General features: G+C 37.9%; 2 protein-coding genes across 4 annotated transcripts in view; one reads left to right on the top strand and one right to left on the bottom strand.

The window, feature by feature from the left end:
* Nucleotides 1-12,675, top strand: part of CMSS1 (cms1 ribosomal small subunit homolog) — a 221,469-nt gene that overhangs the window by 98,258 nt on the left and 110,536 nt on the right. The window lies entirely within an intron of this gene.
* The window catches only part of FILIP1L (filamin A interacting protein 1 like), a 187,913-nt gene that overhangs the window by 96,547 nt on the left and 78,691 nt on the right, over nt 1-12,675 (bottom strand). For both annotated transcript variants that reach the window (XM_058838133.1, XM_058838140.1), the window contains exon 3: nt 4,319-4,406. The gene's annotated coding sequence lies outside the window, so the exon portion shown is untranslated. The remainder of the gene's footprint in view (nt 1-4,318; nt 4,407-12,675) is intronic.

Genomic DNA, 12,675 nt, shown 5'->3' with positions numbered 1-12,675 from the left:
ACACAAACTTAGTAGGAGAGTTGGATGGAATTTGGAAAAATCTGAAGTTCAAATGCCACTGTTTTATAAAGAGAATAAATATGCTGCTGAACAGCATCTGTATTAAGTTGAGGTAACTGTACATATTTTCAAGCACTGTATTTCTTGTGAAGAGATGTCTATGAAGGTTAAATCAAAGGACAGCTTTTTGAGAGGGCTTTGAAACTGTGCACCATGACAAGATATAGGACTTTGATCTATTTAGTTTTAAGAACTAAATTTTGGCACAGTAATTGTCCCAAATCCTAGTCTTCAGGAGTCAGGACATTGACATCATTAAAATGATTTTCATAGCACAAGCCAGGAGCAAGAGAATCACTGTTCCAAGTGCAGGGTCCTAAGCTTTGTGCAACCACAGAAATGATGATAGTCAGAGGAACACTATGAGAATGTTATCAGTCATTTTTTTCTTTTGGTGCTTCCTGCAGCACACTATGGTTCAGGCAATGATTGTGGTAAGAGGCTTTTAAATTGATGTAAAGACCAAGTTGATTTGACATGTTTTTTAACCAAGTGTTTATTAGTTGAAATAATCTTGGGTGTTTTTTGGCATAGTTTATGTTTGAGTGGGAAATTGAATCATTGTCAGAAGTCTGTGTATATTTGACCATGTTAAGCTGAAGTTACCAAATGGAACTGTGGGAGGCTTTTGGCTTGTGTTTATGGAGAATAAACCAAAGCTCCTATCTTGCTGCCTCAAGAGCCACAGAAATGTTAATAGAAGTCAGAGATGCAAGAAAAAAATGTATTCCATATAGCTTGTCTACTTGCCAGTACTAGTTTTTTCCCTGGGTTACTTTCCAGTATTTTGTTCCATCTAGTTTAAGGTATTACAAGGGATGAGACTTCCTCTGCATTCCTGTGGAAATTATTTTGCAGTGCTCATAAGACTTTGTGATTTTTTCATTCCTTATTTATATTTCCTGGTTCTTATATTTCCAGAGCAGAATCCATACCAAAACCATCAGGGGTTGCTTTCCTGTTAGATTTGGCAAAATGATTCAGACTTCCTTCTTAATCCTGTCTGCTTTTGTTCAACTGGATGAACCAATGAACATTCACATGCCTCAAACTACAAGCCTTTTAGGATAGGTGATACTTCACTTAAGGCTGTGTGAGCATTTTAAATCAACCTGCATGTATCAGGTACAGCAGCTGGAGCTCTTAGAGTTTCTTTTATTGTGTTTTCTTTTGTTTCTCCTGGACTGGGTTTTCACACAAAGCCTCCCTAACTGGTTTCCCATGTTCTCCTCTCTTCCACCCCTGTCCCCTTTAGCACTAAGGTACTTGTGCATAAGCCTCACAGTATGCTTATGGAATGGCCAAGTATAGGCACTTAAAGCTAGACTAAGATGAAGTAAATGATTCATCAGTAAGCAAAAGCTAAAATTAATCATGTAATCTGTCTATAAGACTGGGCGGTTTTTCCCCATTTCATCAAAGATAATTTGTCCCTAAAGAATATGTTCCTTGTATTTGGACTGTTAGGTACCCAAGACTAATTTGAATTGTTGGATGAGTCTCCAGGAACATGTGAGCTTTTTGTTTCAAACCCCAAAATATTTCTGTTCTATTATAATTTAATTGGTTCCCTCTATTTTTTCTTTCAATTATGTATAATAAAATTAAATACATATTTACTCTAATCATTGTAACTAAATTCATCAAGAACGGTCGTGATAGGACAAGGAACATTCATTTGAATGTTATTTGCTTCCTGAGCATTTGTTCATTTAATTCATGAGCCAGGTGAGGTGATTGGAAATCGCTTACTTTTTCATTCTTTGTGTTTGGCTTGGTTTGCTGAGCTATTTTCTTGTGTGTTGACTTGCTTCTCAGCTTTTAGCTTGATCTACTGTACACAGTAAGGTGCACAGTGGCACTTCTTGAAAGCTGATTCTTGAACAGTTGCCATTTGGAAGGAAGCTCAGGGGTTGTCCTGCAGACCTGCACGCACATGTATAGCCTACATCACATGTGGGTACGCCCTGCCTCAGGTGGGAACAGAAGCTGCCAAAGGCATACAGAGACTTTTGTAACACAGAATCAGTTTTGTGAAAGATTCGCTTTTAAATCTTTTTCTCTCCCCAAGTCAAGTTTGTAAATGCTTTCTTAGATCTGTTGTACATTCTGGAGTGTTTCACAGTCCGATAACAGATGAGCTAAGTCGCTTGCTGCCAAAACCCTGCGAAGTGTGAGCAGTATGGAGCCTAGGGAGGAATGCTGGGCTTTTAAAACTATGCCAACCCTAAATTACGGTTTAAATCATAAAGTCATCGGTGCTCTTGGGAGAAGATGCAAACTAGGATCACTGTACATAAAGGGGGATGATGTGTACAACACCTGTAAACACAGTATAAAAAAGGAAAATAAGAAGCTGTGGATATCACTCTTATGAGGATATTTGTGCTGCATGATCAGTCTCTTACCAATCTCATAGCTGAGCATTTTTAACACTCTGCACTCCTAGTTGCTGTTCCCTCAGAGCCTTTTCTGGTGCCTGAATTGGAGAGATTGTAATGTGGTGTAGAGCTGTTCTTGTCTCCTCACAGCTCTGACACAATGTGTGGAAAAGCAACAAAGCAAAGAAACTGTAGTTTGGTGATGTGGTAAGTTTGTATCATCTTAAACCTGCTCAAATGGAAACCATGGCCAGTGCAGTTCAGGAAACCTACAGCAAGTAAATTTACACCAGCAGTGGACCTTAAAAATAATTAAACACATTCTTTTTTATGCAAGAACAACTTGTATGCCAGATGCCATTAAGCCTGTATCTTTGTGGCTCTGTCTGCCCTCCCACAGCATTACATGGGTGCAGATTTTTGCCTCTTTAATGGAAATATGGTCATGATTGATACAGATCAAATCAATTTTTGCTACTGAGAGATTGATTAATTTACTGAGTTTATGCTAGTGATTATGTAAATGCTTCCTCCGATAGCAATTTAAAAGGTTTCTGACAGTCAGCCTGACCTGACATAGCTAGTTTAAAACATCAGGAAGTTTTGTGAGGGTATTGGGGATGGAAGTAGAACCCTATAACTAAGTTCTGTGCACATTCAGAGTACTCTTTGCTGCTTATACAATTTTAGTGCAGCTTTATTGGTGCTACTGAGCAAATGGACAGTTTTATTTGCTGAGAGTCAGCCAAGTGGCTCTCTATGGGAGAATGCTGATAAACCTGACTGTGTTAAACCTGGGTGTCTCTCTGCTGTTTTGCAAACACAGTATGTCTCTTCTGTATATATCATGTTGTCTTGGTTCCCCATCCCTGATTTGGCCTGGCTGCCACAAAGGTGGTAACACTTCTTAAATTCTTGTCCCTCTTCATGACCTTGCTCATTTTTGCTTACCTGAAAAGCTTAGTCTTTTCCTTTCCTCTGTTAAACCCTTTGAGACCATTCAGCACCCTGAAAAGTCATTATTCTTCCAGTGTTCCTGCAAGACTTCAATGTCTGTTTGGTGAGGCAGTTAAGGAGTTAAAGGCTTGTGGAGTTTCAAAGAAATGCCGGACAGCTGCTGTGAAGTATTGCTACAAATCCTAGCTGACCTCATTCTTGTCAGACAACAGTGATAATATCCAAAAACGGGTGCAAGACAGGAAGTGTTTCAGGAAGGTATGTGTTTCATGCAAACACATCAGAAATCGTCTTTCTCCCAAGGCCACTTACTGTAAGATCCATATTAATTTAAATGAACAGTGAAATTCCAGAATATGTTTACAGAAACATCATTTCAGTCCAGAAAAAACATTGCTTGTTGCTCTAATTACAAATTGCAGAAGCAATTGTGGTAACCATTGCATGTATTTATTATAATGATATTGCTGGCTGTATGAATCTACTTTTTAAACATATGGGGGCTTCATGTAATATTTGATAGTTTTGTTTACAATTTTAAGGGGTATCTTTGACTTGAAAAAGTGGTGAAGGAGGAATACAAGTTTACTTCAGTTTTCCCATTTACTTTATGCTCAAAGACTGATTTGATATCTGATGTGCTTTTCACTTATTTAATCAACTGATTTCCTTAGTAAGCAAAACAAAATCTCATTTTTTCCCTAATGCATTACCTGGCATAGAATTTAAAAGAATTGGCTTCTGAAAGATTTAACATTTTTCACTAGTCAGTCTACCAAGATATCTGCAAAAGTGTCTTGTATGTACAGGTTCTTATTATTTTCATTGTACTGAAAAGTTCAGATATGACAAAACTTGTATTTTATTTATATTTTTCAGAAGTATCCATGTAAAAACATGCAAATAAAAATTATTCCTACCAGTTCAGAGTTCTTCCACTGATAGTTAGGGATATTTTCCCTAAATTTCCTTAGTTGTCTCCAGAATTGTGCCTCTTATAGTACGAACCTGCAGTAAAAATCAAACATAAAAGATTATTTTTTAAACAAGCATAAGTAAATATTGCTTGAGAGATTTTTTTTTCTTTAGATTGCAGAGGTCCTTATTTCAGCATTAGCTTGATAAATTTTTATAAAATAATTTATTAAGAGTTAGACTAGATTCTGTAAGGATTCTACCATTAAAAAGTTGCACATTAATATGATTAATTGAAATGAAGTCTAGCAGATGCCTGTAGGAATATTAAAATAATGCACTGCTATTTAGCATCTGATCTTTGTTTCATTTAAAAACTTGCTTCTTCTGTACTTTTTTTCTATATTCTTCTGTAGTTTAAAAAAGATTCATTTATGTTGTTAGGGAGTGAACAAATTCTAGCTGATGGAACTCATGTAGTAATTTCCTCTTTGGAAATTCTCCTGTTTGTGAAGCTGGGTCACTGACCTTGAAGGGCCCTTTGAAAATTGTAGCTCATGGCCAGGGATCATGGGAATGCTGAATGGTATAATAGCAGAGGTTGGGCTTTTTTATTGAGATTTAGGACCTAGGACTTCAGGTGAGGTGCATGAGGCAGGCGAGTGGACAGAAGACCTGACTGTAACTGAACTCAGCCCTGCTATGTTCTAAGGAAACAAACCAGTATGGTCTGTGTTTTTAGAAGATGATCGAAGGATGTAACAGAAAAGAAAGGGAAGGAAAATGGGATTATTTCGATGCAGGAAGATGTATTTTTTATTATTTACTGTTATCACACTCATTTTATATACACACACAGTTGTTTCAAACTGAATTATATTTTAGATTTGTCTGCTGTTTCTGGAAGTTATTGCCAAGAGTGAAAAACCACACAATACATTTCTAGTCTTAAACCATCTATTACTGATGGGTAATGACAGAGTAGAGGGAGAAGGCACCAGTTAGTCTGGGTTAGCTCATGTGCTCTGGATAACTCTTTCTTGAACCCTTAGATTTCTAAAGTTCTACTAGGCTGTGGTGATTTCCCACTGCTTTTTGGATGTGATGAATTGTCTTCATTTCAATGTCAGGTAATCTCAAGTACTCCCATGATTATCTGCCTCAAACTTTTTCAGGTAATGTGCCTTTTGATCACTTTTCTATTGGCTATTTTAAAAGGATAACAAATACCAGAAAGGCTGCCATTACACCTTTTAACAAAAGAAACACGTTTCAGTTTTTAAAATTACAGATGCCCTGCATTGTCACTTACATTTTACTTATCTTTGCTTCTAAATGCTACAGGCACAAAATTTTGGGTCTGTAGTGGCTTTCTTCTTTAAATTCTGAATTTTTGATAGTGAAGCAGGTAATTAATTCTGGAAGTCATAAGGGAGAAAGTTTTTCTAATTGCCAAACAGTTACTGATTCAGACACAGGAGGGACAGAAAACCAGAATCCTGTTTTACTAACTGTTGGTTAAATTAAAAAAAAAATAAAAAAATTGTGAGATGCAGTGTAAATATTCACCTTACAAAATTCTCTAGCAATGGGAGATATGAGAAATTATGTCAGTCCATCAGTCTGTCTCCTTGGCTTTTCAACATCTACCACAAGGAACTTAATTAACATGTTTTCTTGTAACAGTGATGTAAAAAATATGTTATTTAAGGGGGGGAGGCTTGTTTGTTTGTTTTGTACTTTTCTTCAAAGTATGTTGGGTTGGTTTTGACTAATAAATGTGGATTTTGTTTCTGTTCAGTCCGTAATTCCAGCCAGTTCTGTGACTGTCCCTTTTTGATCTCAGCATATTCTGATCTTTCTCCTGCATTTTTAGACATCCAGCTGAAGTGTTTGCCTCCTCATGTATAGAAGAATTTGGCACTTTTCTTGGTATTCTGAAAGAAACTAAAACCAGGTTGTTATGATTGTCCTTATCAAAGACTCTTCCATGGCAGACACAGAACATCAAGGAATATATTGCCTTACTGCTTAGAAAGCTCTGTTTAAAAATCTGCGGATCTGTTGGTGAAAAGAGTAGCTGTTGGTGAAAAGAGTAGGATTTCTGAATTGATTTGGTGGAATTTCTTTAAAAACCAAGCAATTGAGATTTTTGTTAAATTAATGTTTTTACCATCATGCTATTGAGCTTTTAAAGTTGGATAATTGAGATAAGGCCTGGAATAGATGAGTTAAAGGTGTCAATTTTGTGAATTGTTACCTGTGAAACATAGAAATGCTCAAAATCACAACAACCAGTTCTCTGTTGCGTACTTGGAATGACACCTACATATGAATTAAAAACTAAAAGGAAATATGAAAGTATTCATAGGGTGCATGAAAGTCCCCATAGTGGCAAGGTTAGGTAGTGTTTCCAAAGAGCAAGGCTGTAGTTTAGGGTGGTTAGACATGCCTTCCTTGAACAAATGGAATAAAATACCTAAATCACTCCACTGTTGTCACCTCTCTCCACACTATTTATGTGCTTTTTGAGTAGTAATTGTACAAACTCTCTTAACCATTTTTTTAATGGAATTCTTACACTGGCTCCAAGAAATCCATTTGCATTGCACCTGTGGCAGTTTGGTAGCAGCTATGTGTGCTCTGCTTTGACTCTGCCCTTCTTTCAGAGGGTACCATTTGACTCTGCTGAGCCTGTTTCTGCTCTGCTAAAGGGCGTAGTGATGCTGCCCTGTTTTGGTAAGGCATCCTACTGATCGAGGGGTGAAAGACCAGATAGAGCTTTCTTTTTATTGATCCCAAGAGAGCTTGAATACAAACTGCATAAAGGCCTGTGATCTCTGAAGGAGATTTTAGGAAGTCCTGCTGGGACTTCTGTGTCTGAGTCATTTGAGCTTGTTTTTTGACCCATTAATAAACCCTTGTCACACTGCTTCTGTTGCCTTTTGTTATAGTCATTACATTCCTCTGGAGTTTCTGTAGCCATTGTCTGCTTTGTTTCTTTTGTTTTGTTTTTCTTCACTAGGGATAGATTTTTAAGTTGGCAGAAGGTATAAAATTCAGTTCCCACCACCAGAAAACTGTGCATTTCCAAGGGGTATATAATAGCCATGCAAGCTCCTCTGCACCTTCCCTTTGGGAAAGTGCAGCTTGCAGTCTTCCTTCAGTAGGTGTGCAGCCTTAGTGGGCTGTGAGTGTTCCTCCTCCTTGCCATTCCTCAGCCTGGCAAAGGAAGCTGTGCCACAGAGGAAGCTACAGGAAAGGCCTCAAAGGACCCAGATATGTGTCCTTAGATCTTGTGGGATATTCAGCACTGCAGAAAGCTCTTCTCACCTTTTTGTGTGTGCGTGGAGGCACGCACAGGCTCTCCCCGTGGGATGGGTACCTGATGTATTTGAAAGAGTCTCTGTGAGCTTTGGCTTTCTGCTGAGTGTGTGTGGGCCATTTAGAAGACAGCTTTCTCAGAGGGGACAAAGGGCAGTTTGAAATTTTTAGGTGTACTATGTAATGCAAGCTGTTGGCAGATTTGGAAGATACCCTTGAAATCTTTGTCAAGGAAGAGGCCTTTTGTTTCCAAGAGAAAGTTTTGGATGCAGAGTGGGAAGAGGAGTATTTGCTAGATGTGTCTGAAATATGTTTGTTTTGAAAGCCACTATTGAATTAGGTGTAAACTGTGATCCTGGTTTATATTCCTTAGGGCAGGGGAAGATGGAATCTGTTGTTTATTTGAGTGCAGGTTTTCCCCAGGGTGCTTATATACACTACAGAATATTCATTAAACTGTTGGCACTGTATCTCTAAATCTTTCCTTTGATTTCAGGTCTTAAATTAAAAAAGACAAGCCAGATATCCCCACTCCTCCCAAAATAAACCTAAGTTGTGAAGCTGTCCTTAACACTTTTGCTGAATGAAGCACAAACACCTACTGCTTTCTGGCAAACTCTGTTTATCAATGTAGACACTCTTCTGAGAGTTGTTTTGCTGTGTCCACATAGTCTTTACCTGACTTTCAGAAAGACTGATTACAAAGTTGTAAGGCAGATTACTGCCTATTTCAGATTTGGAATTTTCTGTGTTGTGCAGCATGGGACATTGAACAACTACCAGGAACAAAAGAATTTTTTGCTTCTCTCAAGTTACTGTTGACTTTAAAGCAAGAAACCAGGAAAGGGACATGCCGTTTACGTAAGTTTAGAAAACCTTCAAAATATCTCTTTTAAAATTTTTATTAAGAGATATAGGGCTAATGTCATGGCATGATGAGAAACTTTCCAAACTGGTTTGAGAAGATAAGTGCATTTTCTTTGTTATTTTGCATTCCAATAATATTGTGATTATTGTGCTACCATTTTAGCTATACAGTTGGTCATATTTTGTACGCTACTTTTAATATTGTGAAAAGCATGCCATTAATAATGAGTAGGAACAAAATGGTTAGCTGGTTTTAACTGAGGTGACCCATTTTGGCTGTTTCAGCTCAGCTGCTGTAGGGGGTCAAAGACAAAGGAGATTTCAGTTTCTAGAGCTTTGCTCTAAGATGGAAAGTAGACCTGCAACCCCGTGGTTCAGAGTTACGAAGGTAAGAAATGAATTTGGTAGTTCACAGAATTGTTCCTAAGATAAAATGAGAGGAAACTGAGGGAAAGGGGAGAGTTCAATGGGAAGGAAGTATCAAGAAAATGGACAGTCCAATTAGGAAGACTTAGAAACAGATGAAGCCAAGACAAACTGAACAAAATAGCATCCTTAAAACTGGGTTTGCCGTACACTTAGACTTAAGCACACATTTTCTGTGGTGCTCTTCTGGAAATTCCTACTATGAAATGCTTTTTGTGTACTTGAGTTTTAACACAGCGGCTGCTACTACCTGCACACCTTGTTTTGGGTGATAATTTATTGTTTCAAGAAACTAAGGATAATTCCATTCTGCTTGTAAGTCAATCTACAGGGTTTCTTATTTGCTTCAGAGTGAATGGTAGTGATCTGCCCTTCAAGTGAAGCATTACTTTTACAGGATATTTGAAGTGAAGTAACCATATACAGTAATGTAGATTATAGCCACATTTATAGAAGTGACTGCTGTCAACTTAGACTGAGTAATAATTTTTAGAAGAAATTCTGAAACTTTCCATTTTTCACTTGCCCCACTGATTCCCCTTATCCCTTTTATATTTAGCAGAGTAACCAAGATACCCAGCTGAGACATGACTCTTTCCTAACAGTACACTTTGTACTCATTGTACACTTGGTTCCCAACTGTACACTATAAAAGATGTTTAAAAACATCTAGACTTACATGGAAATTACGTAACTGTGGTGAAAACTTCAAAAGAAAGCTTGGGGGTTTCCCCCCCACCCCCTTTGCTTTGTTTAGGTACATGTTTGGGCTGGATTTTTATCCGTGCACTCTTGCAAATCCTTCGTATTTGTACTCTTAAGTAACTGGTTCATCAGGAACTTTTAATGAAGTGTGTAATCTCATGGTGGGAAGATACATTTTTTTGTTTTTTCTTTTTCCTAGTTTCCATGTTCTTTTAGGGTGTGGTTCAAACTAAAGTGAATTTTAGGTTGGTCTTTCCTTTTTTGACCTGCCAAAGGGTTTGTTCTGTTAGCATTGCTCTGCTCCCTGTAAATCAGACATTCTTCTTGGGCTGCGTCAGGTTACTAATGACATGATTAATGCAGGAAGGGTAGAGAAGGATGACGTAGTGGCTCATGCAAAGTTTACCTGAGAATTATCTGTAGCTCTCTACTGTTTAGTGTCTGTGTGAGTCATGGCCTGAAGCTCTGCCATTCCCTGTTCTTCAGCTGGGCAAGATCACACTTACCTCATTCTATGTATGCATTTCTCCCTTTCCTGCCAGATCTGATTAGAAGCACTTTTGTTTTAAACTCTGTTTGTGAAACATTCAATACGCTTTTTGCAGATAGCTGACCATAAGGCTAGATGAAAAGTGCCATTAGATATCTGTGATCCAGACAGCTTTAGAAACTTTCTCTATCCTACACAGATTCTGATTTTTATTAGCTGAAGTCTTTTTCACATTCATGGGTTTAACAGTGATAGTGTTTTGACATTAGTGAGCTTTGCAATAGGACCGTGAGTCAGTCGCTGTCTGTCAGTAGTCTCCTTTTTCTTCTTGTGTATTTGTACACATAAAAGCTTACAAAATACTAGCAGCAAGTTTCTGCTGCTGTCTCCGGTTTTTGAAGCTTCCTTAGGCTGCAGGTGCAAGAGTTCCCATTAAATTAGGTTCACCTATTGATTCCTTAATGAAGCATTTGAGAAATTCATCTTGCTGATAAGGAAGCATGGGCATGTTCTCTGATATACTTTGGAGCCTTGGTCATTCCTTTACTGAGGGCTGACTCAGTGTGCCTGCAGACAATATTTGTTCTGCTATTTGTGTATGTGTGTCCTTTAACTGTCACGTGTTCTCAAGTCTCTTTTAAAAGACCAGAATGAAGTCAGTGTAGAATTTTCAAGTAATGCTGATTATTTTTTCAAGATTCCTTTGTTTTCTGTGTAGAACTGTCACAAAATCTTTGACATCCTTCAGGACTTCAGCTTTCCTCAGCTGAAACTGTCACCTTTTCTTGTGTGAACTGCTCTCTGAATTATCTTGTGCAAAAAGTGCTTAATGTTTAACTGTACAAGAATATGCTGAAAGCAGGCTATCATTTTCCAGCCAGTTCATATCTCTCAACCTGCCAATGCCTATATCAGGAACACAAAGTGTGGGAAAAAGTTCTAAAATGATAGACAGAAAAATGTCTTGTGGGAAACCTAAAATGCCTTGAGACTCATTCTGTTAATAAAGAATGTTTTTACAAGCACAGCATCATCCCCTTTACTTTTTGACTTTTTCAAAAATGGAAGCTTGAGAGCATAACATTTGTGTAGAATGTAAACAACCTTGATAAGTGGAAAAGTGACATTTCATGGAAATAGCATTGCCTTAAGAGAAAAGAATGGTCAAAGTGAATAATTAGCCAGAAAAAAACCAAAACAACCCAACTTAGTTCTAAAAGGCTCAACTATTTCTAATAAAGGCTATACTGATGCCTGAGATAAAATTTTATGTGCACTTTGGTTACATTTTGCAAACATAACTTAAAGGAAAACAAACATCCCATGATCTGTTAGTCTCAAAAGGTGCACCAGATGAGTAAATTCTTATTGTAAACACATCATTAAAATATCTAAAAGTTCTCTAATGCAACGTGAATACATTTTTCCGTACATTGCAGCGTATGCTAATGGAGTTAATTATTATAATTACACAGATGCCTGAATAGGGATGGCAAAAGTTCATGTTCAGCTTAATGTCTGTATTTAATTTTCCTGCTTTTAAAGGAACTGTTTACATAAAAGAGTAACATAGATTTTATTCAGTGAGTTGGTGTTTAGGCAAAGAAGAAGCATATTGTTTGACACGTGCCTTTATGTAAGCTGTGTTTCTAGAATCTGTCTTTCAGTTTGAGCAGTGAAATGGTATTTCTGGCTTTTGTTTTATTCTGGTGAAATAGCCAGTGCCTTGGCTGTAGAACTGATTTTTTGCTTTTTGTCCAAACCCCTCTTCTTTCACGCTTGCAACCAGAAAATTAATCACATGAGGCTTTAAAATGCTTGGGTGGTTTTTTTTGGTTTTTTTTTTTCAAAATTGAAAGGCATTGAATGAAGTAGAAGTGTAAAAGGTAACTGTTCTGCAAAACCTGTACGTTCACTTGTGCAGGTTTATGAGTCAGGACATCACCACCCTCCAGTTCATCAGGTTGGGGTTGCCTCTTGCTGCACAAAGCAGCAAACAGAGTGATAGAGCAAGCTGTGTCTGGCTCCTTGGCTCAGGCAAGCCCACAAATCCAGAGGAAGCTGTGATTGAGGAAGGACCCAAGAGGCAGGAAACAGATGTTGGCAGCAGTGTCCTGGTTCAGGCAGCCAGATAGCAAATGTACCAAGCCAAAATAACTAAGTGGGTTAAATGGCTATAACTGTAGCTCAGTCTTATTTATTGCGCTACTTAAATCTAGGTTTACCTAAGGCGTACTGTGCCTTTTGCACATGCTCTGCTTTGTTTGGCATTTGTGGTGTGTGGTCAAGCTTCAGAGACCTTGGCTGATAACACCATGGTCACCCATCAGATGTTTCTATGTGCAGTGAGGTACCTTTCTCAAAGGCTTGCTAGGGTCATCTTGGTATTTCAGTTGTTATTTTCTTCTGTGTGGCCAAAGATCACCATGCATAAGGGGGTGCAAAAGGACAACATTAGAGTCTAACATATTCAGAAAAAGTGCTTTGAAGTCTCCAAAACAATGCAGATTTAGGATTTAATTTTTTTTTTTTTGCTGTGTATGCCTTTCT

Source organism: Poecile atricapillus, chromosome 1 (genome assembly GCF_030490865.1).
Source record: "Poecile atricapillus isolate bPoeAtr1 chromosome 1, bPoeAtr1.hap1, whole genome shotgun sequence".
Lineage (NCBI taxonomy): Eukaryota > Metazoa > Chordata > Aves > Passeriformes > Paridae > Poecile > Poecile atricapillus.
Note: the sequence above shows the minus strand (reverse complement) of the source record. Positions and strands in the feature narration are given on the sequence as shown.